This window comes from Schistocerca piceifrons, unplaced genomic scaffold (assembly GCF_021461385.2).
Source record: "Schistocerca piceifrons isolate TAMUIC-IGC-003096 unplaced genomic scaffold, iqSchPice1.1 HiC_scaffold_1886, whole genome shotgun sequence".
NCBI lineage: Eukaryota > Metazoa > Arthropoda > Insecta > Orthoptera > Acrididae > Schistocerca > Schistocerca piceifrons.
This window is the reverse complement of record NW_025727774.1, coordinates 693,330-715,920: the sequence shown is the minus strand read 5'-3', so window position 1 is coordinate 715,920 and position 22,591 is coordinate 693,330. Positions and strand designations below refer to the sequence as shown.

Here is a 22,591-nt window from a genome sequence, read left to right as displayed (position 1 = left end):
TTATGGTAAATACATGGAACACAAACCCAAATGTTAGATCCAGAAATAAGTCAGGAGCCCCAAACACATTTTTTATAAAAGGAATAATGCTCGAAAATTAGAATTCTGTCTGCTGTGGCAACATAATGAACAGCTGGTATGTAAGTATCATCTGCAGACGTTGGCACTCTTCTAAGAGTTTAGGATCTCATTTCATTTGTTGATGTGAGCATTTAAAATAATTAATCTTTAGTTTAACAGCAGCTATTTCACACAAATAATCCACAACTTATCCAGTGGCTGGTCTCGGTTTATATGACTCACTTTTTTGGCTACAAATTAACTTTATTTATCCACCCAACATCTTTGAAGATTGTGGGATAGGCCTACGTTATTAGTTTGCAGATATTGCAGATGCCTCCCCCCCTGTCCCCTCTATGCACGTGCCCACACACACAGTTCTGTCCTACTGTTCTCGTTCCAGAACCTACTGGCCACTGTTCTCTAACTTTTTTTTTTTTTTTTTTCAGTAATAAAATGGGAACACATTGAAGTCAAATGAAGTACTTCATAATTGCTCCATGCAAACTGTAACAAAGCTTGTGTTTCAAAGTACAGCCACCAGGGAGCAGTGGTAGAAGGAAGTTGGGGTAACAATATACAACCAAGTTGAACTTTTGTGGCACAAGAAAAGTTACACCACAGAAAGTGGGAGTTTTCACTTGCAACTGCAGTATGCCACTAGCTGTCTCAATACTTGTGTTGCATGTGAATCCGGCTTTACTGTCAACAACCCAGGCACTGTAAACAGTGTTATGGGGTGAATGCATGAAAGTTGCAATGTTGTTCCTGTTGCCTACTGATGCATAATTTTTTTTATACATACTACTATGTGTGTACGCATATTGTTGTTTGACACAATTACATTAAATATCTAATGATTATGAAAATCTGCTGATAGCATAGGAACTAGTAGCAGTTATTTTTGTTGCTTAGTGCTCCATTTCTGCCCATTTGAGGACAAAAAAATCAAAATTTGTTAACGAGTTTAGATTTGTCAGGAAGTGCTCTCTGAAAGTATTTGTATGGAGTGTAGGCCATGTATGGATGTGAAACATGGACGATAAACAGTATAGACAAGAAGAGAAAGAAGCTTTCGAAATGTTATGCTACAGAAGAATGTTGAAGATTAGATGGGTAGATCACATAACTAATGAGGAGGTACTGAATAGAATTGGGGAGAAGAGGAATTTGTGGCACAAATTGACTAGAAGAAGGGATAAGTTGGTATGAACATTCTGAGGCATCAAGGGATCACCAATTTACTACTGAAGGGAAGCATGGTGGGTAAAAATTGTGGAGGGAGACAGTGACAAATACATTAAGCAGATTGAGAATAATGTAGGTTGTAGTAATTACTCAGAGATGGAGAGGCTTGCACAGGATAGAGTAGCATGGAGAGCTGCATCAAACCAATCTTTGGATTGAAGAAAACAATGGGCTATAACAACTGACAGCAGTTTAAATTATGAATAATATGGCAATTTAGGGATCTTAATGTATCAATTAATGAAGTATGTGAACTAGTGCATAAAATTCTGGCCTAAAGAAATGAAGACAAAGGTTGGAGTTTTATAAGCCCCAAGGCAATGTCTGCAAGTGAAGATGCAGCTATTTCTGATATTGAATATCTTGTAAATTAATGAGTCTAACAGAATATGGGAAACGTTAGGCCTACTTAGAAGTTGAACTGCTAGTCCTTAAACCTAATGTTATCACTGTACCCAGGAATACATTAGTTTGTTTTTCTTATGTTATGTATTAGAATTTTCGTCTGTGTTTAGCTGAGGTCTCAGTAAAGCTATGACCAGTATTAGAATAAGCACATTGAAAATATTATCTTGAACAATCAATCTAAGAGGTAAATGATTTGATGTTTTGGAGAATCCGAACACCTTCCACATGTATACTATTTAGAGAAAGTACAAAATTTGAGAAATTCACAAAGGGGGGAAAATCCAGATATTTTCAGGAGCTGAAGTCATAACAGGTGGAATTGTTCCAGCTTGCTACTGGCCTCTGTGGCCAAGTGGTTCTAGGCACTTCAGTCTGTAACTGTGCGACTGCTATGGTCGCAGGTTCGAATTCTGCCTCGGGCATGGGTGTTTACGATATCCTTAGGTTAGTTAGCTTTAAGTAGTTCTAAGTCTAGGGGACTGATGACCTCAGAAATTAAGTCCCATACTGCGGAGAGCCATTTGAACCATTTTTGTTGCAGTTTGCTATCTCTTACTGGTTTGACTAAGGCTGCCAGTAATTCAGAGGAGACGTGATCTACTCCTGTGCACTTACTTCAGCCTAGGTCTTCCAGTGCTCTGTGAAATTCTTGAAGTATCAAGGTTCCTCCTTCATGCTTACCTACTTCCTCTTTTGGGTTAACAGTATTATCTTGTAGTTTTGTCTCCTGACATAAACTGTGTATATATGCCCTGCACTGACCAGTCTTCCCCTCTTTGACCGGTAATGGTTTGCCGTCTGAGCTCTTAATATTTATACAGATGCTTCTCTTTTCTCAATTTTAGGGTCTTTAAGATTTCTGTAGGTGTAATTTATCATTTCCCTAGACAAGCATGTTTCTGCACAGTTGCATCTGTCCTCTAGCCATTCCTTCTTAGTTGTTTGGCATTTTCTGTCTTTTTTTGCCCCTTTCATATGCTTTATTTCTGTGTTTTTCCTTTCGTGAATTAAATTCAGTACCCCCTATGTTCATTTATCCACTGTGTACTGCAAACACAAACCAGGTAGTCTCTGGCGCAGGCTGCTGTCTATCTGTGGAGGTCATTCCCACTTTCTGCAGGCAATGTTTCTTCACATCTCCCTGTTTGCTACTGGTCTATACAAATACAATTTGTCACAGTCTACTGTAGTACACCGCATCACTTTGGTTACGCGAGTATTGAGAGGTTTTACTGGGTCCTAGGTACAAGAGGACATTTTATTGACTTTATGTTCACTTTGTTAGAACAATTTATGTGCTTGCTGGTTGAGAATATGGCTCTCTTAAACATGTTGGTTGTGCTCCTTTTATAATATTCGGGATATATCAGTCGAATCTGATACAATTAAGTTACCTGTAACTGTTAAAATTTCATTCCATTCTGAGTTGTTATTCAAGATTGACAGACCGGATGTTAAGTTTTACTACCGACTAGTTTGTGTGAGGTGAGATACAGTATTCTCCTCTCCAGTACCAGTTAGGCGTAGAGCTTTGTAGACATCTCAAGTATGTTGTATAGTTCGTTGTTGAGCTGTGTGTGTTTGACAGGAATCAAAATATTCTACAGGGACTTGTCTTATATCTAATATAATTTACTTGTATTGTGCAGTTTATTTGTAATGCAAATTGTATTATAAATGGAATTCATGCATGTGTGGTTTGAATAATTTACCAAGATGGAAAACTTTGGGAGATGTAACAATAGTGAAAGCATATACGGAGGCCGGTCGTGGGAGACCTCCTAATATCGTGTCGGACCTTTTGCCGAGCACAGTTGCAGCAACTCGAAGTGGCGTTGACTCGACAAGTTGTTCAAAGTCCCCTGTGGAAATATTGAACCGTGCTGCCTCTATTGCTGTCCATTATTGTGAAAGTGTTTTTGTTGCTGGATTGTGCACGAACTGACCTCTCGATTAGATTCCATAAATCTCTGATGGGATTCCTACTGGACAGTTTGAATGGTCAAATTATTTCCTCGGATTGTCCATAACAATTGTAGCCTGATGACGTGATGCATAGTCATCCATAAAAATTCCACCATTGTTTGGGACTGTCAACAGGGTTACCACAAGTTCTGGAAATCAGAGAATTTCAAATGTCAGGAAAATGAGTTAAATCTGAAAAAAAAACAGTGGAAAATTTAGTTTTTGTCTCAGTAGATGAAATGATTTGTTTACTGAGATATCAAGCATTGTCACTGGCTGGGTGCCACTTCCCTTCTCCCTAGTTCGTACGGCTTCTCCCCTTCTTACCACTCCCCTTGGTTTGCAGTCAGTGCTTGCACCCCTTCTTGCCAGTAGCCTAGCAGCTGCTGACGAGAGGCAGGGAAGCGTGAGGAGTGCTTCGTTTGGATCCGATTCTGAGATTGTCGACGCGGCGGCCAGAGACGGCAGTCGTGCGTGCACGAGTTGCCTGGATGTGTGCACGCTCTCGTTTCTGACAAAGTATACGGTCAGAAATTTAGTTGAGAGAGTGCGGTTGTCTTTTCTAGTGGCCTCTCTGCAGCTCGGCAATCGTCTGTACGGTGAGTTCCCCCTATCCTCATTAGTACTGATTCTGAGTATTTGTGCAAGTTCTGCAGCACGGGTTGATCACTGCGGTCTCACTTCGACACGGTGTCTGTGACGTGTGAATAGTTGGCCACACGAGTGGACTTTGACAACGGGCCAAAACTGCAGGCCGTTTCGGCGGGTATCTCTAACGGATCGGGGCTGCCGCTCTGAAGCCCACCGTTTCCCCGTAATGTGCGAGCCCTGGCTGTCGGATCTGGTCTCGCCGATCTACGCACAGGCTGGGTCTGTTCGTGTGTGGCATAATGTGGTGGATTTTCGTGGTTCATCCGTGGACGTAGAACTGCGGTGCTCCTCGGCAGGCCAGAGGCCGCGGGCGGTGGAGTTCGGGAATTGAGGCTCTCTCACCCCGAGTGCATTGTACAGTGCAGTGTTTCGTAGATATTTTACTTATTATAGTACATTTTGGCACCTCAAAAGTAGTTTAAATATTAGAAAATATGGATGGTAAGAAAAAGAAAATGTGGCAGTGACTGGAAGTTTGTATGCTATTTACTCATTTATTTCTCGAAAAAATCACACAATCCCTGTAAAATAATAGACATAACAGTGTGTAATAACTGACAATTGTTGGTTTACACAACTCTTCCCCATGTTATACACTTCTTTAGACACGTGAGGTTCTTTCTGAAATCAGTGAAGGTATTTTAAATCTATCTTGCAATTCCAAGGAAATGCCTATTTTTCTCACCAAATGTATTTCATGTTATTGAAATAAAATAAGTGGTCTTAATGAAACACACATACCATTTGGCTTGCTGTCTGCATCTAAAAGTAGTTCATTACAAAAGATTTTTGTGTTAGTACTTAAGATTTTTGCAGGAGAAATACAGAAGTCCTTAAACTTTTTGTCAACTTAGGTCTTTACTTACCATTGAGATCTCAGAATTTGTCAGGGGTAAATGCTAAAACTTGTGTGGAAGTCGCGGAAATATCAGGGAATTTCACTTGCGGCAACTCTGAAGTCCACAAATGGCTGCAATGATCTAAGTAGCCAAACGTAAGTATTTTTAATGATCGGTTTCCATCTTATGAAAATACAGCCCACACCACTATGCAGCCACCACCGGGTTGCTCGGGTCCACGGCTTTGTGGGGTGTGTGCCACATTCGAACCCTACCGTCAGCTTTTACCAACAGAAAGCTGGACCTGTCTGACCAGGCTAGTCCGCCAGTCTAGGGTCCAACCGATACGGACACGAGCCCAGCAGAAGTGCTGCAGGCGATGTCACGCTGTCAGCAGATGAACTCGTGAGTACGTAATTAGCGTTTGCGTGCATACTGGTAGCATCACAAGCTTTTCTCAAGCCAGTATCTGACAGTCCTTGCTGGAAACGGAAAGTTCCCGTAATTGTTGTGCCGTGCTCATTAGACTTTATATCGTCAAACTTTATTTCGTTCCGAATCAGAACACTAGGCTATATTTTGGATTCAGTATTATTGCCTGACCTTTTGATGCAGGCAAGTTGTAAGCACGTTTTCCACAGTAGTCGTGGTTGCTGAAACATTATTCGTGATAAATAATTGTAGGTACTCTTGAAGACAATTTTTAATAGGCCTACTTACTGTGGGGTAGAAGGGATACGGTAGTTTTCTTGTTATATTATATTCGGTCATTATTACAGTAGCCTACATTTAACATTACCTGATTTTTGTAATCTTTTTCGTTTGTTATCTAAGAGAGGTATTCCAGTTGTTCACTTGTGACATGCAAAAAGTTTGAAGACGTGACAAGAAGTACTAATACGACTCACACCTTTTGCATGTCACAAGTAAACAACTGCTTACGACTTTCATTCATCTCCCGTAATACAGGTAAATTAAATAGTTAGCGTTATGCAGTTCCAATACAAAACAAATGCTATACACTATATTTTTTTATTTACGTTACTTTCATTGCAATATGTCTAGTAAACGAATTTTAAAGGAGATAAATGCAAATAACGAATAATTTTTACAGCCACTGTATCACATTTTCCTGTGCTGTACGTAGTTGGCTACTATGAGTATGTTATAGCTGTAAAAAAAGGCATTTAACGAATGATTTTGCCATATTGTCTTTGTCTTGTGCTTTTGATTCGGTGAGTGTGTACTCCACTACTGGCCATTCAAAAGTCCCGCTTACAGTTTGCCAGAAAAATGGCTGCCGTATCGTCCGGTTGGCCACTCTCTCCCTATACAGACAGGCTCTCTACATCTGACTACCCCTCCACATTCAAAGTCTGTCAATTCCCATTGTATACAGTAATGAGACAAGCAAATCATAGAAAGTTGAGTGTGTACTGCATTAATAACACTCACTGTTCGCAGTCTTTCTTCTTTCTTTCTCTACCGGTCGGCAGGGTTAAGTACGGATTTGGCACGGTTAAGGGGTGGCCAGATGCCCCCCCCCCCCCCCTACCGCCACCCCGTACCGCCCGGGATGGAATTAGTGGATCCCGGCTGTCTGCTTCTAGTGTAAATCGTGAAATAGTGTGAATGTGTTTCAAATGTCTGCGAGTCGTGTAACTCAGGGGGGACGTGGGGACCGGCCCGGTATTCACCTAGGAGGATGTGGAAACCCGCCTAAAAACCACATCCGGGCTGGCCGGCACATGGGCAGTCGTCGTTAATCTGCCGGGCGGATTCGATCCGGGGCCGGCGTGCCTTCCCGAGCCGAGGAAGCAGCGAGTTAGCGCTCTCGGCTATCCTGGCAGGTAACACTCACTGTTCGCAGTATGCCGACTAAATATGAATGAGTGAACTGGACAGAAAGCTGCTACTGCTGTCTGCTCACTTCCGTTAAATAGCAGCCATTCGTGTGCTGTTGGCGGCTTAGTATTTACTTCATTACAATGGTATTCATTGAAGTATGTACCTGTATCATTAAACAGTCCTTTCCACAATATGTTGTTATTGGTTGAGAAGGTTTACAGTGAACACTGCTACTTGCCGTGTAGCTAACACAACTTTCCAGTCCCTGACTCTAGATATTTGGGTAATTTGTGTGAAGAGTGACGAGGCACGTATCTGGTGTTCGTCCGAACCGGTAGGTATTCCAGATTGCTTGCTTTACGTGTGATGAGAGTGTCTCTGAGGTCTTTCTGCACTGTGAACGTTAGAAACAGGCACAGCCTCTGTGGAAATTGTCTTGCACTGTGATTTCGACCGTCATCGTTAAGCAGAAACTTACTGTCAGTGGTAACAAACAGCATTACGGAGTAAATGTGATGGGAAGAGAGATGTATCTAAGTTTGGAACAGCCTGTACCAAAGTGCTTGGTAAGTTTGTGCAGCATCAAGATCAGTGTAGACCTGCAATGCTGTTACCATAAAATAGACTTGCTTAGCTCACAAGGAATGTTTGGGACCCTGTTTCTGATTCTTAATTTCTTGACATATTGATTTACACGAAATACGATAAGTTGTTAATGTAACATTTATTTTCCGTGTCGACCCATTACGAATGGGTGTGAAGAATGCTGTACGAGAGCCAGACAGTTAAGTTTGTGCTCGGTGAACGAGTGTGTGTTCTATCGCAGGCCGTTCTCAAACAATCTTTTCAAAAGACTTACAGGTGGCTGTCATTACATGATACTATGGCCTGTTAGTTATGCCTACAGTCATACTGGACACACCGTAACATTAGTGCTAGCAACCTCCACAACATTTTAAATCTGCTACGAACCCCATTACGACCGTCAGAATTGCAATACTTTAGTTGCTCAATGTCGTTTTGAGATTAACTGTTGACAGTGCATGCCCTGTGTCAAAAGTAAAACTAATGCATCAACACATCTGCAATTGTCAGTTTATTACTGCGTCCATTGCTTGCCACCATGTTGAAGTAATCGTGTCTTTTTTGGCCAGTCATTTGAATTTTCACTGTTTTTGGCCGAGCTATTGTCTTTGTGTCAGTTTTATTAGCTTTGCTGTTTCCATTTCTTGTTTAATAACGTTCTGAACGGCTTGTGCCTTAAGCCGGAGAATTATACATGTTGAATATGGTATGTACATTTACCTTTCTTGTAAAACTGGAGGATTTTTAGATTTGTGGTGACAGTGGTCTTTACAGTGGATTGTCATCTAGCTCCAGAATCATCAGAACCTGTGTAATTTGCTTTGTGACTTTAATTTTACTTGTATGAAGAATATCATACGTGTAAAATTGAAGTGTAATCATCGTAAATAAAGTCGGTGGCTCTACCGAGTAGTGTGAAGTGACTGTATCAGAAATTGGGCAGCTTTTAATGTGTTTTTTTTTTTCTTTTTCCCCTTGTAATTTCAGGTGCCAGAGTGTGGCAGAGAGGAAAGGGAACTCGATCGGTGCGGTGTCGGAGCTCCTCGCGTGGGGCACAGGTGCCGATGTTAATGCTGTGTACCGGAGGCGGTAAAGTAGAGGCACACGGTGTAATACTGGCTGCCAGAAACCCTGTTGTCACAGCTGTGCTGGTGTGGCATGACACAGCAGAAACTGCCAGTGACCGTGTCCACATACTGGACATAGAGACCACCGCTGTGAACCACCTTGTCCATTACGTGTCTGTGGTACAACTATTGGCAGCTGCAGACAAATATGACCTCCGTCTCCTTAAGGAGCCTCGTAAAGACAGGTTGGTACAGGAGCTGACACTGGAGGATGTGGTGGAGTGTGCGGCATTGCTGCTCGTGCCTGCCGGACGCTGCCGTCGAGCTGCTGGCGGGACGGAACGGAGTAAAGTTTTGAGAGAAGCTAAGATTGAAACAAACCTTCAGTTTGATAAAGAAATCGAACAGCATAATCCTGGCACATTGGATCAGTGAGCACAGCTGTCGATTAAAAATTTACAGCGATCGGCAGAAATTTTATTTGCACCCGATTTCGTCTCGGTAAATATGAAATGCCAACTACCTTTAGTGCATCAAAATATTTGAGGGCTTCGAAGTAAAATTAATGAACTACTTATGTGCATTGATGAATTAGTCATCAAACCCAATTTTTTATTTATTTATTTGTTTTCTGTCCATATAACAGTTTTCGGACATTGTCAGGAAAATTTAGATTACATTGCACATATACAGTAAAATATTTACATTCTTTCATAACAACATATGGATCAGACACATGTCTGTACACATTATTTTTCAAAAGGGCATGACAAGTAGATTCTTCTATAGTGTAACACAATTTAGCTTATATTTATAATAGTACAGTACACGTAATACAGTGTACAATTACATTCTTTTATACCACTGATAGATCGGAGACATTGTCCATATACACTGTTTTCCAAGATGGCACTACAACTTAGTCCTCTATAGAGTAAAAACACTTCTCTATTAATAATTGCTTCAGTCTACTCTTTAGCATATTTAGATTTACTTTCTTGAGTTCACAGGGTAGTGCATTGTAGAAAATTGCTCCCATTCTGTGTGGGCTGTGGTCAGTTGTCTTTTTATTTGTCACAATTCTATGAAAATTTTCCCTTCCCTGTGTATCATAGTTGTGTACATCACTGTTTCTCATATTAAATTCGGGATTTTGTTTCACGAACATGACTGTCTGCAGTATATACATATAGTACGCCGTAAGAATTTTATATTTTCTAAAGATGTCTCTACAAGGCTCTCTCTTCTTTACCTTGGCTACCATTCTTACTTCCTTTTTTGTAATCTAAAAAGTCTATTTATATGAACTGCTGATGCCCCACCCCATATCTCAATACCATACTGAATGTGCGGATGAATTAACCCAAAATATATTTGCCTTAAGGTATCATGGTCCAAGAAGGCTGAGACCCGTTTCAGTAGATACATTTCTACTGATTTTCTTGCAAATATTATCTACATGGTCTTCCCATGATAAGTGTTCATCAACAACGATGCCCAAAAATTTATGTGAATTTGCATATGCAAGACCCAATGGGGATGTAAATACAGTATCAGTTACGGCAGCATTATAACTGAGGATGAACTTCATTATCACAGTTTTGTCTTTATTTACAAGAAGCTCGTTTGCTGTAAGGTATGCGGACAGAGTATTGAAACTGATCTCGCTACTGTTAGCTGCAGACTGCATATCACTGCCACAGCTGATGAAGGATATGGCATCGGCATAGCTTACAACCGTGCAATTTTGGGGTTCAAATAAGTTATTTACATATACGAGGACCAGAAAAGGCCCTCGTATGCTTCCTCGAGGCTAGCCACATTGAAGTGAAGTGTCCTGAAGTTTGATTTGGTTGTTAGGAGCTGATCATTTTGATAAGTTAGCTTTACACACTGTTTCCTGTCTTTCAAATAGGAGGTAAGTAGTTCCAAGGCTAGTCCTCTCAACCCGTACTCTTCTAGTTTACACAGAAGAACGGTATGATTCACAGTATCAAAGGCTTTACTCATATTTAGGAAAGTGCCTATTGCCTTGTTGATATAATCTGCCTCTCTGAACATCGTGTGACCTCTGGTATAGATATGTTAAACCTTACAGAATTTAAGTTAGCCTCCTACTTCTGTAGACAAAAGATGGAGAAAGGAGGAGTTGCCACATTTGTTAAAAAGTTTTAAATTTAAGAATATTGATGTTAATAAATTTTGTTTAGAGCAGCACTTAGAAGCATGTGCAACAGAGATAGAATTTCATAATATGTTCTTTATAATAGTAGCCATATACAGAGCACCTTCATGAAATTTCAACCTGTTTATAAACGGTCTTAAAGATTTATTATCTCATCTAAAATTGAAAAGCAAAGAACTTGTGGTTGCTGGTGATCCTAATATAGGTGTCCTGAAAAACATTGTCAGTGAACAGTTACTGAAATCGGTTACATTGTCATTCAGTTTAATTTCTACGGTAAATTTCCCAACTAGGGTATACAAATGTTCTAAGACTGCCATTGATAATATATTTATAGACAATTCTAGCCAACTAAACCACATTACAAAACCTGTAGTAAATGGGCTATCTGACCATGACATGCTACATGTAACATTAAATTTTGAAAATTGTCAGGGTAAAACATCTATCTGAACTGAGTACAGAAGGCCAACAAAACAGTCAAAAACTGAGAAATTTAAGAGATTGCTCAAAGAAATTAATTTGATGGATTTTTACAGCATCCAAGACACAAATGGAAAATACAAAACATTCATTAATAAAGTTAGCACCTTATTTGAAAATTGTTTTCTCCTGAAGGTAACTCAAATTAAGCAGAAGTCTAATAAGAAACCATGGATCACACAAGAGATAAAGATATCATGTGAGACAAAAAGCAAACTCTGATACGTAGGGACACCTTTGACACTAGCATTATAGCTCATTACAAAAATTACTGCAAAATACTGAAGGTTATCCCGAAATCTAAACACCTGCATTATGAGAAGAAGATAAATACATCCAGCAATAAAATAAAAACAATATGGGATATAGTTAAGTCAGAGACAGGTAGAACCAGAAATAAGAAGGAACAAATAGCGCTAAAAATAAATGAAACTCTGGTAACATACGCATGTTGTGTTGCAAACCATCTAAACAAGTATTTTCTCTCTGTTACTGATAGCATGGGGTTGTCAGGTTCAGTAAATAATGCAAAGGAATACGAGACCAGTGCACACAAGCAGTCTCAGTAAAATGGAATTGACACTTACTTCACCCAAAGAAATAGAATCCATCATAAAGTCTTTGAAATCAGAGCATTCTAGTGGTTATGATAACGTATTAACAAAGTTAATAAGTGCATTCATGTGAGCTTAGTCATATCTCAAGTTATTTGTGTAATCAATCACTTATCACAGGAACATTCCAGAATGGCTTAAATATGCTGAAGTTATACCTCTCCACAAGAAAGTGGACAAAGAAATGCCGTCAAATTACTGACCGATCTCACTTCTGCCAGCTTTTTCAAAAGACTTTGAAAAGGTTATGTTAAAGTGTCTACTTAAGCACCTTAGCGAAAATAACACACTGTCAGTCACAGTTTGGGTTTCTTAAGGGTTCTGATATTGAGAAAGCTATTTACACTTACAGCAAAAATGTCCTTAGTTCATTGGACAACAAATTGGAGGCAACTGGCATATTCTGTGACCTGTCAAAGGCGTTTGACTGTGTGAATCTCAGCATTCTTTTAAGTAAATTAAAATAGTATGGCGTCACTGGTAGTGCTGCAAAGTGGTTTCAGTCATATCTTACTAATAGAAAACAAAGGGTGTCATTGTGTAACACTTCAGCAGTAGGCAATCAGACATCTGACTGGGAAGAAATTACATGTGGTGGTCTCAAAGGTTCCATACTAGGTCCACTACCGTTTCTTGTGTATATCAATGACCTGTCATCTGTTACATTACCAGATGCCAAGTTGGTCTTATTTGCAGATGATACAAACATTGCAATAAATAGTTAATCAAATATAAATTTAGAAAGGGCAGCTAATCAAATTTTTACTGACATTAATAAGTGGTTCATAGCCAATTCACTGTCATTAAACTTTGAAAAGACCCCCTATATGCAGTTAAGAACTTAAGAGAGATTTCCTTCTGGTGTGTGTATAAAATGTGACAACATGGAAATAGAAGTTGAGAGTGTAAAATTCTTGGGATTACAACTTGATAATAAATTCAATTGGGAGCAACATACTAACAAACTGCTAAAGTGCCTAAACAAGTCTGTGTTTGCAATGCGAATGATGTCAGACATAGGAGATATCAATATAAAAATATGGGCATATTTTGCTTATTTTCACTCCATTATGTCATATGGTATCATATTTTGGGGTATCTCCACAAACAGAAAAAAATTTTTAGAGTACAGGAGTGTGTAATAAGAGTAATTAGTTGTGTAAATACAAGAGCATCATGTCGAAAGCTATTCAAAGAATTGGGCATATTAACCACAGCTTCTCAGTATATTTATTCCTTAATGAAGTTTGTTGTAAATAATACATCACTTTTTCCAACCAACTGCTCAGTTCACAGCATAAATACTAGGTATAAGAACAATATACATAAAGATTTAAAATCACTTACTCTTGCCCAGAAAGCAGTCCAGTATTCAGCAACGCATATTTTGAGTAACTTACCAGCAACCATAAGGAGTTTAGTTTCAGACAAGGCACAATGTAAACATAATTTAAAAGAATTTTTGGTGGCCAACTCCTCCTTTTCCATCTGTGAGTTTCTCAACAAGTGCAGTAGACCATTTTAATGAAAATTTATTATACTTTAATTTTTGACAATACTTGTTTGTAATAGCCAAGTTACTACCTACTGTGTGAATGATGGATGTATGGAAAGCAGACGTAAGTCTTAAGTCTGTAAATAGTGGAAGTTTAATTTTAAATCTTGTACATAATCTGACTGTTCTTAACTGTGGATCACTGAAATGAATATTTTATTTTAATTTTTGACAGTACTTGGTTGTAATGGCCAACAAACTAGCAAATGTCTGAATGATGGATTTAATGAAAGCAGATGTAAGTATTAAACCTGCAAATATTAGAAGTTTAAATTGAATTCATGTACATAACTGTACTGTTTATTGACTGAGGATCATTAAAATTAATAGAACTCAAGTTTTTCTAATTACATTTTGTAATGTGTTTCTGACATGTTCCACACCCAGGAGGATTCCCTCTTTTATGGGTCTACGGAATGAACAATTAATGTAATCTGATCTGATCTCGCAGGACTCTCTGGATGCGTGGAGGATGAAAGACTGGTGAGAAGGGGTGGCTAGCTGCCCACAGGTTGTGGCAGAGGTGTTACAGTTAGTGGAAACAAAAATCAGGTTAGCATAAAGTTCTACTTTCCTGTCTCCTTGTAAGTAGCACCTCTCTAACACTTCTGTTAAGTAATAGTTTGATAAAACATTGAGGCTTCCTTCCATCGATATTTTACTAATGTAAATCTCACACGTCTCGCACAATCCATAAATTCCCTCTGTAATGGACCTCTTTCTCTGGGGGACAAATATTAATTATCAGTAGTAGTATATCAAGCTACAAATTATCATTTTAAACCTGTGTGGTCTCCCTGGTGTGCCTAGTCGACCACAAGTCCCCGTCACGCTGCTCACTCCGAGTACATACAGGGTTGAAGACATGGAGAAAGATAGGTGTATAATCACAAATTGAATTTAGAGTAATATAACTTTCTTACCTTTATTGGTCAGTGTTGCACGTCGTCGTCGTCCAGTGACGAATCTCGCCATCCGCTGTTTGTTAAATCAATTTGAGGTCCAGGGTGTGTATTCGGCTGTGTAAGAACTGGCACATAGTTAAACTTCCAACTTTTATTTTATAAATGCTGATTGTGATGATATTCAACAATTTTCAATGTAACAGCTTTTCCAATACATCATTTCGTTCCCTCTATCCTTGACCTTCTCAAAGCACGCGTATTAAGACGTCTCGACGCCAACTGCCCATTGTCTCTACACCCGTCAACCACTGGCTCCTGTTCGCAGAGCTTACAAACTGTGCAGTACTGCCAGCCTCGGTTGTATATCGCACGTATACATATATGAAAAACATGGTATAAAGAATTAAGTGTTTGTAATATAGTTCTGTGGCCATATACCTCATTATTGTCCTCATATTAACAGTTTTGTCAGTGGACTCACATTCGGGAAGACGACGGTTCAATCCTGCGTCCGGCCATCCTGACTTAGGTTTTCTGTCATTTCCCTAAATCACTCCAGGCAAATGCTGGAATGGTTCCTCTAAAAGGGCACAGCCGACTTCCTTCCCTAATCTGATAAGACCGATGACCTCGCTGTCTGGTCTCCTTCCCAAAAAAAAACAACAGTTTTGTAAAAAATATTATTTCACTTTATGTTTACGCGGTTAAAGTTCACTTGCTCCTTCAAGTTGATTGACAGCACCACACACCTCGCCAGCCGATGGTATCGGTAGTTTCAGTAATCCGTTACATTACACCTTGTGGAGCTCGCCACTCTTTAGCGGGTTCGTGCTTGGTTACCAGTGGGCCCCAGCCATTGCAGCATCTTTTCCCTTCCGTTCTGCGTGTCTGTCCTCTTGTTGTTCCTTGTCCCCTCCTTTGGGGAACATGTCTGGGGTGTTTACGGGAATGTTCCTCATTGTCCATACCTGACATAAGCGCAGTCTCACTACTGTTTTTCGTTCCCTTTTCCTTTCTTCGTTCACCTTCTGTCCTTCCTTCACTTCGGTGTTTGAGACTCTGCTTTTTCTTGTTCATCCCTGTGTACTCCTGAAGTCTGACACGTAACATGTGATTGCGTAATACATAATTCCAAACCCTGGATTGACAGGTGGGGTTCACATGTAGCAGGGTGTATACGACCCGGAAGATCCGGGATAAACCCGGGAAATTTTTGTTGTTTCAGTTTTCAGTTAAATTTTTGTGATTTTTGCCTGGTATGAATCTATGCTCTAACAAAGGATATTGCCGTATCCAGCTACTGCAGAATAATACTGCAACAATAAACGTGAATGAGAAAAAAAGGGAGTTAAAACATAAATTGCAAAGGAAACGTGCCATATACAACAGAACACAGTGCTCGTATGAGCGTTTGCCAACAGCAAAATGTGTCAAAGGCTTTAGAAAGTCTATGCAATGCTTCATAACAAATTGCCTCTGACGAGGTGACGTCACGACTGTTTACATTAGATTCGTTTTAGCAGTTAAGAGTGGGCTCCTTGCGCATGTGCAGTTGAGTAGCACCTTCTCCCATTTCTGGCTACAGAAATGTGGCTGTCAGCTGTGTAAGCAGTTGCAGCGAGCAGCTAGATCCTACCGGGAAAAATTTTACTGCCGTGCCCAACCTGACAGATTCACACACGCGCAGTGGGCCCAGCTCTATGTGGGAGGGAGGGGGGGGCGCCAAATTCATATTGTGGAGGAGAGCAACTTGTTTCACAAAGTGCCTAGCATCCAGCGCATGTTGGTCTATCGATTTACTCATTCGATTTTGATGCGCATCCCTGTCGGGTTTTTGAATACTCTGTAAGTGGATTTCTGACTGAATTATACGCCGCATGGGGTAGCCGTGCAGTCTCAGGCGATGTGTCGAGGTTTGCACGGAAAACACGTGGTACGAACACGTAATGACACGTAACCCGAGAATAATCGGGGATAACTAAACTGGTGATTTTGGCAGGCTTAGTAAGTTCACCGGCGAATAAGTTTTGACAACGGCAGGAATAGTTCCAAAATTAGTGCTGACAAGATTGTTTGTTAGAACGAGGGAGGAGAAGAAATGGGGACATCACACAAATTAGGAAAGAATATGGCAATTCCAAATTCGTATAAAAATCTCGTACTAATACTTTTTCGGTCTCACGCTCGAGAAACTGGAGCGTATAAATGAAATACGAAACTATTTTTTGCTTGTCTTAGGCGTAATAGGCATTTTATGTCGGTATTTGTGAATTATATTCTGCCGTGTTATAAAAATGACAATTTGTGCCAAAAGGGTCTCGTTTGTTTGGTGTGTGTTACAATTTCTGCAGTGTTAGAAAAGCCTATTTTGTTTTACGTAGCAGACAGTGACAAGAGATGTAATCAGATCGAGAAACCACACCAGTCTCGGGTACTATATGTATTAACAGGTTACGCAGTATTAGACAGCGATATTTTGATTTTTCTTGTAGCAAAGCGTTTGACGAACTTCGATGAGGTAATAGATTCTGTCACAGAAAGGAAAGCGCGGTGTGTCAAGCTGTAGCAAGATCAGAGAAAAAAGAAATGCTATGAGCACCCACATTCCTTTCAGCCTCCACGCATATGTATTCCCATTTGGACCTCTCCTCCTACACGGCCCAGCTTGCCCGTCATCAATCAAGAGTGGTCCATTCGCTCTGACGCGTACTCGAACAACCGTTTCTCGTGTGCTACCCGTTTGCTGACTCCTACCCCACCTACATGCACACCCAAATGGCAGCTTTCTGAGGCCAACTGGAGACTTTTATTCCTCCCTGGCAACGCTCGACATACCACATTTCTCCAGTTGTGATGACCAGGTAGAATATTGTGCAAACTTTATCCTTACCACTGCAGAATGTTCCATTCCTCACACTTTTTCTTTACTGCTCCGTGTCCCAGTACCTCGGTGGACTGAGGCATGTCGCATTGCAATTCGTGCGTGGAGAGGTGCTCTCCCTATTTTTAACCTTTTAAGTGGGCATGACGGATATATCCGTCCGTACTCTGCTATTGCACAGTGGGTTCGACAGATACATCGGTCCACTGCATTCTGTGGCTAGTAGCTAGTGGGCATGACGAGTTATCGGCCTGCCGTTGACACCGTGGTATTAGTTGAGCTTCGTCCACTAGATGGCAGCTCTTGTCACGCAACGCAGCATGTTCTAGGCTAGTTATAACATTGTCCACCCGAGCGCGCATCGAGAAAATGCGTCCTGTGAAGCAGCCGCAAAAGCGTGCCTTTTTCGTCTGTGTTTACCGCAGCGTTAGTGAGTGATCTTTTGCAATGGTGTAAAGAAGTAGTTTATCAGATTCGGAGATTGAGAAGCTGCTTTTAGAAAGTGATGATAATTTCAGTGACAGTTCTGGAAGTTTTCAGGATACAGATGTTGAGGCTAGTGAAAGTGACTTCGATTCAGAAACATCTGACGACGAGACACTATTGCAGCAGACAGTACGTAGTGAATTTGTGCGTGCTAGTTCAGTTCGTATTCAATATTTGTTCAGTGGTAATAGTGGTACAGTTGTGCCTCTAAAACAAAACGATGTGATGAGTTGTTCTATGTGCTTTGTGGATGATGCTTTGTGCACAATGATAGCTGAACAGACGAACTTGTATGCAGAACAGTTCATAGCTTCTCATCCCAATTTAGCAGCACGCTCCAGGGTTCACAGCTGGCAGAATACTACACGTGATGAGGTAAAAACACTCATTGGAATGCTTGTACTTCAAGGAATTCTTCACAAACCAGACCACAAAGTGAACTTTTCAAAGAGGGAATCAGTTGACACACCTTTTTTCAGGAAAGTGATGAGTGAAAAGCGGTTTCATCTTCTATTGAAATTCCTCCACTTTGCTGACAATACCTCATATGATCCACTAGGCACTATCAGCAGAAAAGTATTCAAAATTCACCCCACTATGGAGCATCTGCGACATAAATTCAGATCAGTTTACATGCCAGAAAGGAACTAAACCTTTGGCGAATCGTTGATGCTCCGGAAAGGACGGCTCGGATGGAAGCAATATATTCCATCAAAGCGTAGCAGATTTGGCATCAAATTGTACAAACTCTGTAAAAGCAGTTCCGGGTATGTATGGCACTTTATTGTTTACACTGGAAAGGACACTAATTGTGGTAGCCACTATCCAGACGAAAAAATAACCTCTCGAATTGTTTTGGAGCTTCCACACGTTCTACTCGGGAAAGGCCACTGTATTTGTCTCGACAACTGGTACACCGGTACAGATTTGGTGGACAAACTAACCAGCAATAACACCGATGTTGTCGGCACAATGCAGTGAGACAGGAAGGGGTTCCCTGACTTTGTAAAACAGGAAAAACTGAAGAAAGGGAGTACATAACAGGGTACAAAGGCAAGCAGGTGGTAATGAAATGGAAAGACAAGAGACGTCGTTACGGTCAGCACCTTCCACGACTATACATTTGTAAATGTAAACTCGAAGAAGGGAATCGTTCAAAAGCCACAAGTTGTCGTTGACTACAACAAGAATATAGGGGGCGTGGATAGGTGCAATTCTCAGTTACAAAGCTACCAGATGGCCAGAATCAGGCGAAAAATTACTATCAGAAGCCTTTCCGCCACTTGTCGGACATTGCGTGCTACAATGCATACCTTCTGTACAAGAAGCACGGTGGCGAGCAAAGTAGAATGAGCTCCGTGATTAGTCTCGGTGAACACTATACCGTATCTTTACCACATCAGGGAACATCAGTAGGACGCCCACCTCGAACACCATAAGCGACACACCTTACAGCCAGGCATTTTCCAGACCTTCTGCCACCCACAATGAAGAAAAGACCAACAAGGGCGTGTGTGGTGTGTACGAGAGAAGGCCTTCGCAAAGAGACTTCGTACTGATGCGCAGAATGCGAAGTTTCCTTGTCTGCAGCACCTTGTTTTAAAACGTTTCACACTGAAAATGATATGTAATATTGTGAAAATACTGTTCTGTTAACTTCTGCAATTTATTTTATTCATTTCCACCCAATATCAATTTAAATTCAACAATGAAAACGCGAAGGAAAACGTGAGAACAGTGCCCAGCACCACCGTGAAACGGGCACGGTGACGTATATTACCCAGTGTGGGAGAGGCGCGTGTGCACGCGCCAACTACCCACTTGACAGGTTAACTGTCATCCTACGATGGCAAACTGCATTCATTATATACAAATGCACGCACAGTATTGTCGCGTTCTTCAGGATAGCAGAAAAGATAGCAGTGTTCCATTCACTAGTTCTTTCAACATTTCCCCCACCCCCCGCTCCTGTTGTGTAAGCCGACCTCTCTGGGACCGAGATCCGTTTCCCAATTTCTGACGTGACAGTAGCAGACGATGTCATTGTGGACCCTATTGCTGTCTCCGACACCTCGGGCCGCCATTTTGCGGAAATTTTGAGCTCTTCCCTTTCGTCACCCTGTCTTTCTCCATCGGAAACGAGCAGAGGTGGTGGCTCGAGTGATACCCTTCTCTCCTCAGAATCGTGAGTGTTAAAATGCCGCCTTACTGTGAGAGAGCGAGATAATTCTCCCACTTCGTCCCGATCCTCCGCCCGAGGGCCAGACGCTGTTAACATTCGGATGTGGGAGCAGCTTTCTGTTGCGGCAAGTACTTTCTGCTTAGTACGTACAACTGCCTCTGGGCAGATGGCACGTTTCCCAGTCACCGGTGTGAAGTCACTATCGAATCCATACCAGAGCCTGGTGAGGACAAACGCTGTCCTTCTAGCTGCTGCCCCGTTTCTCTCACCAGCTGTATTTGCGAGGTGACAGAACGTACGGTTCGTGCCCGGCCGGTCCGGTGGCTCGAGTCTCGCAATTTACCGACCTCTCACAGTGTGGATTTTGAGTGTGTCGTTCTGCAGGTGACCGTCTCGTCACTTTGTCCACCCGTGTCGTGAATGGTATTCTGTGCAAATCCGAGACACCGGTTTGGAAAAGGCGTACGACACCTGTCGGAGCTCTGGTATCCTCCGGTCACTCTACAAATGGGGCTTCTTTGCTCGCATGCCACATTTCCTTCAGGAATTTTTAAGACAGTTTTTGAGGTACGTGTGGGTTTTGCCTTGTCACACCTTTATCCAGGAAAATGTTATGCCTCAGGGGTCTGATCTGAACCTCTTTCTCTTTGCTATTTCCCATTACCCCTATTGTGAGCTGTCTCCCACTGGGTGTCTGTCGCAGTTCTCCACGGACTTTTCTTCTCGAGCAGCGTCTCGTGCGACATCTCAATTGTCTCGACTCGTGGAGCGTCAATAATGTCTTTCGCTTTTCCGCTGACAAACCCGTTCGTATAAATTTCTGGCAGTGCAATTGGTTTCTTCCTCCATCTTTACGTCTCGGGCCTGTCGCTCTTCCGTTCGTCGGAACTACGAAATTCCCGGGGCTCGTGCTCGATAGGAAACCTCGTCGGTCCTCCCTCACATCTTACCTGTCCACCTGCTATACCTCGGCCCTCAGTGCCCTACGTGTCTTCGGTGGTACTTCCCGAGGAGCGGATCGAACTGCCCTCCTCCATTTGTACAGCTTCCTTGTCTGTTCGAAACTAGACTAAGAGTGTTTCATTTATGCATCTGCACGTCTGTTCATCTTAAGTCGTCTCAATACAAACCGCCATTGTGGCACATGTTGGGCCACTGGCATCTTTTACACTAGTCCAGGTGAGAGTCTGTAAGCTGCCAAACTACTGCCGTGACTTCCTCCTCGGCAGATAGGCGTGCCGTTCGTCTGCCATTCGTAGCGACCTGTCCTGTGCTTCCTTCTTTGGTGACTCCTTTGATTGCCATTATGGGGCGCGTCCCTCTTCCGTTACCTCCTGGAGTTCACTTGTGACTCTTGCTCCGGCAGCTTAACTACACGCTACGCGCAATTTTCCCGGTGGGTGTAAACCCTTCACCACCTCGGCTTCGTGCGGCGGCTCGTGTTCGTTCTCTTCCTAAAGGTACTACTCCGGCCTTGCTCTTTCGCCTCCAGTTTCACGGCCTTCTCGAGTAACTTCTCAATAGTACCTTTGCGTACACTGGTGGCTCTGACTGGTGTCGGGTGTGCCTTCGTCATTGGCACAGACGTTTGTCAGTATCGGTGTCTGAAACACTGCCCTGTATGTACAGCAGAGCTCTTTGCCCTGTTTCGGGCCACGCAGTACATCTAGAGACGGGCTTTTCGATTGCATCTTCTGCTCCGACACTCTGCCCTTCGGAGCCTCAGTGTGCCGTACACCGTCCGTCCCTCGTCGTAACGGGTCGGGGAAAACTGTCGCTCGCTCGGTCTCGGTGGAGGCACGGCGGTGTCTGTGGGTTTCGGGTCGTGTCGGTCTGACGGGAAACGAGGCTGCTGCTCCCGAGGTTGCAGTCGCCGTGCCTCGGCCCGCCAGTTCTTACGTTCCCTCAGATGTCTGTGTTGCCGTGTCGCGGCAGGTGACGTCACTTCGACGTCACCACTGGTCTCCCCTTCGTGGGGACAAGCTCTAGGAAACTTAGCCTCTCGCAGCAGCTCGAACGACCTGCTCGAGGCCCTCTTGCTGTGAGATCGTCATTTTAGCTAGGTTGTGTATCGAGCACGGTGTTTTTAGCCATCGCTGTTTAAGTGGTACTTACACACCACTGTGCATTCGTTGCCCTCAACCTTTGACGGTCCGCTATTTCCTGTCGGAATGCCTTTTTTTAACGACTTTCGTTCCAATTTATTTTTACCACCTGAGTTATCGGCTGTTTCAGCGAACGATGCGTGGGCTGTCGATTGCTTTTTACTTCTTATCTGTCGTAGCAATTTGGTGAAGGATGTTTAATCTTTAGTTCAAGACCTCTGTTTCTCTATGGTTCGTTTCATTTTATGGACCTTTCTCCAAGTACTTGTTTTTAGTTGGGTTTTTTTTCTATTGATTGGGCTTAATGTGTAGTTGCTTATAACTCTCTCTCTCTCTCTCTCTCTCTCTCTCTCTCTCTCTCTCTCTCTCACCCCCCACCCCCTCTCCGTGTTCTCCGCTTCTGACATGGGCGCATGTGGCCCTTGTTGTTTTTGCACCCTAAAACAACACATTTTTTTCAGTAAGGAAACACTTTATCAGCATTTCTCTGCTTTGAAGATACACTGAAATTTTCATATCGTTTT

The 22,591-nt window shown here is 42.0% G+C and overlaps 1 long non-coding RNA gene across 1 annotated transcript; it reads left to right on the top strand.

Moving 5' to 3' along the window:
• Window positions 1–8,598: 8,598 nt before the first annotated feature.
• LOC124741219 lies at window positions 8,599–14,061 on the top strand. The gene is made up of 3 exons (XR_007009928.1): window positions 8,599–8,916; window positions 13,684–13,746; window positions 13,960–14,061. It is a non-coding gene; the product is annotated as an uncharacterized LOC124741219 (long non-coding RNA).
• The last annotated feature ends 8,530 nt before the right edge of the window (window positions 14,062–22,591 follow it).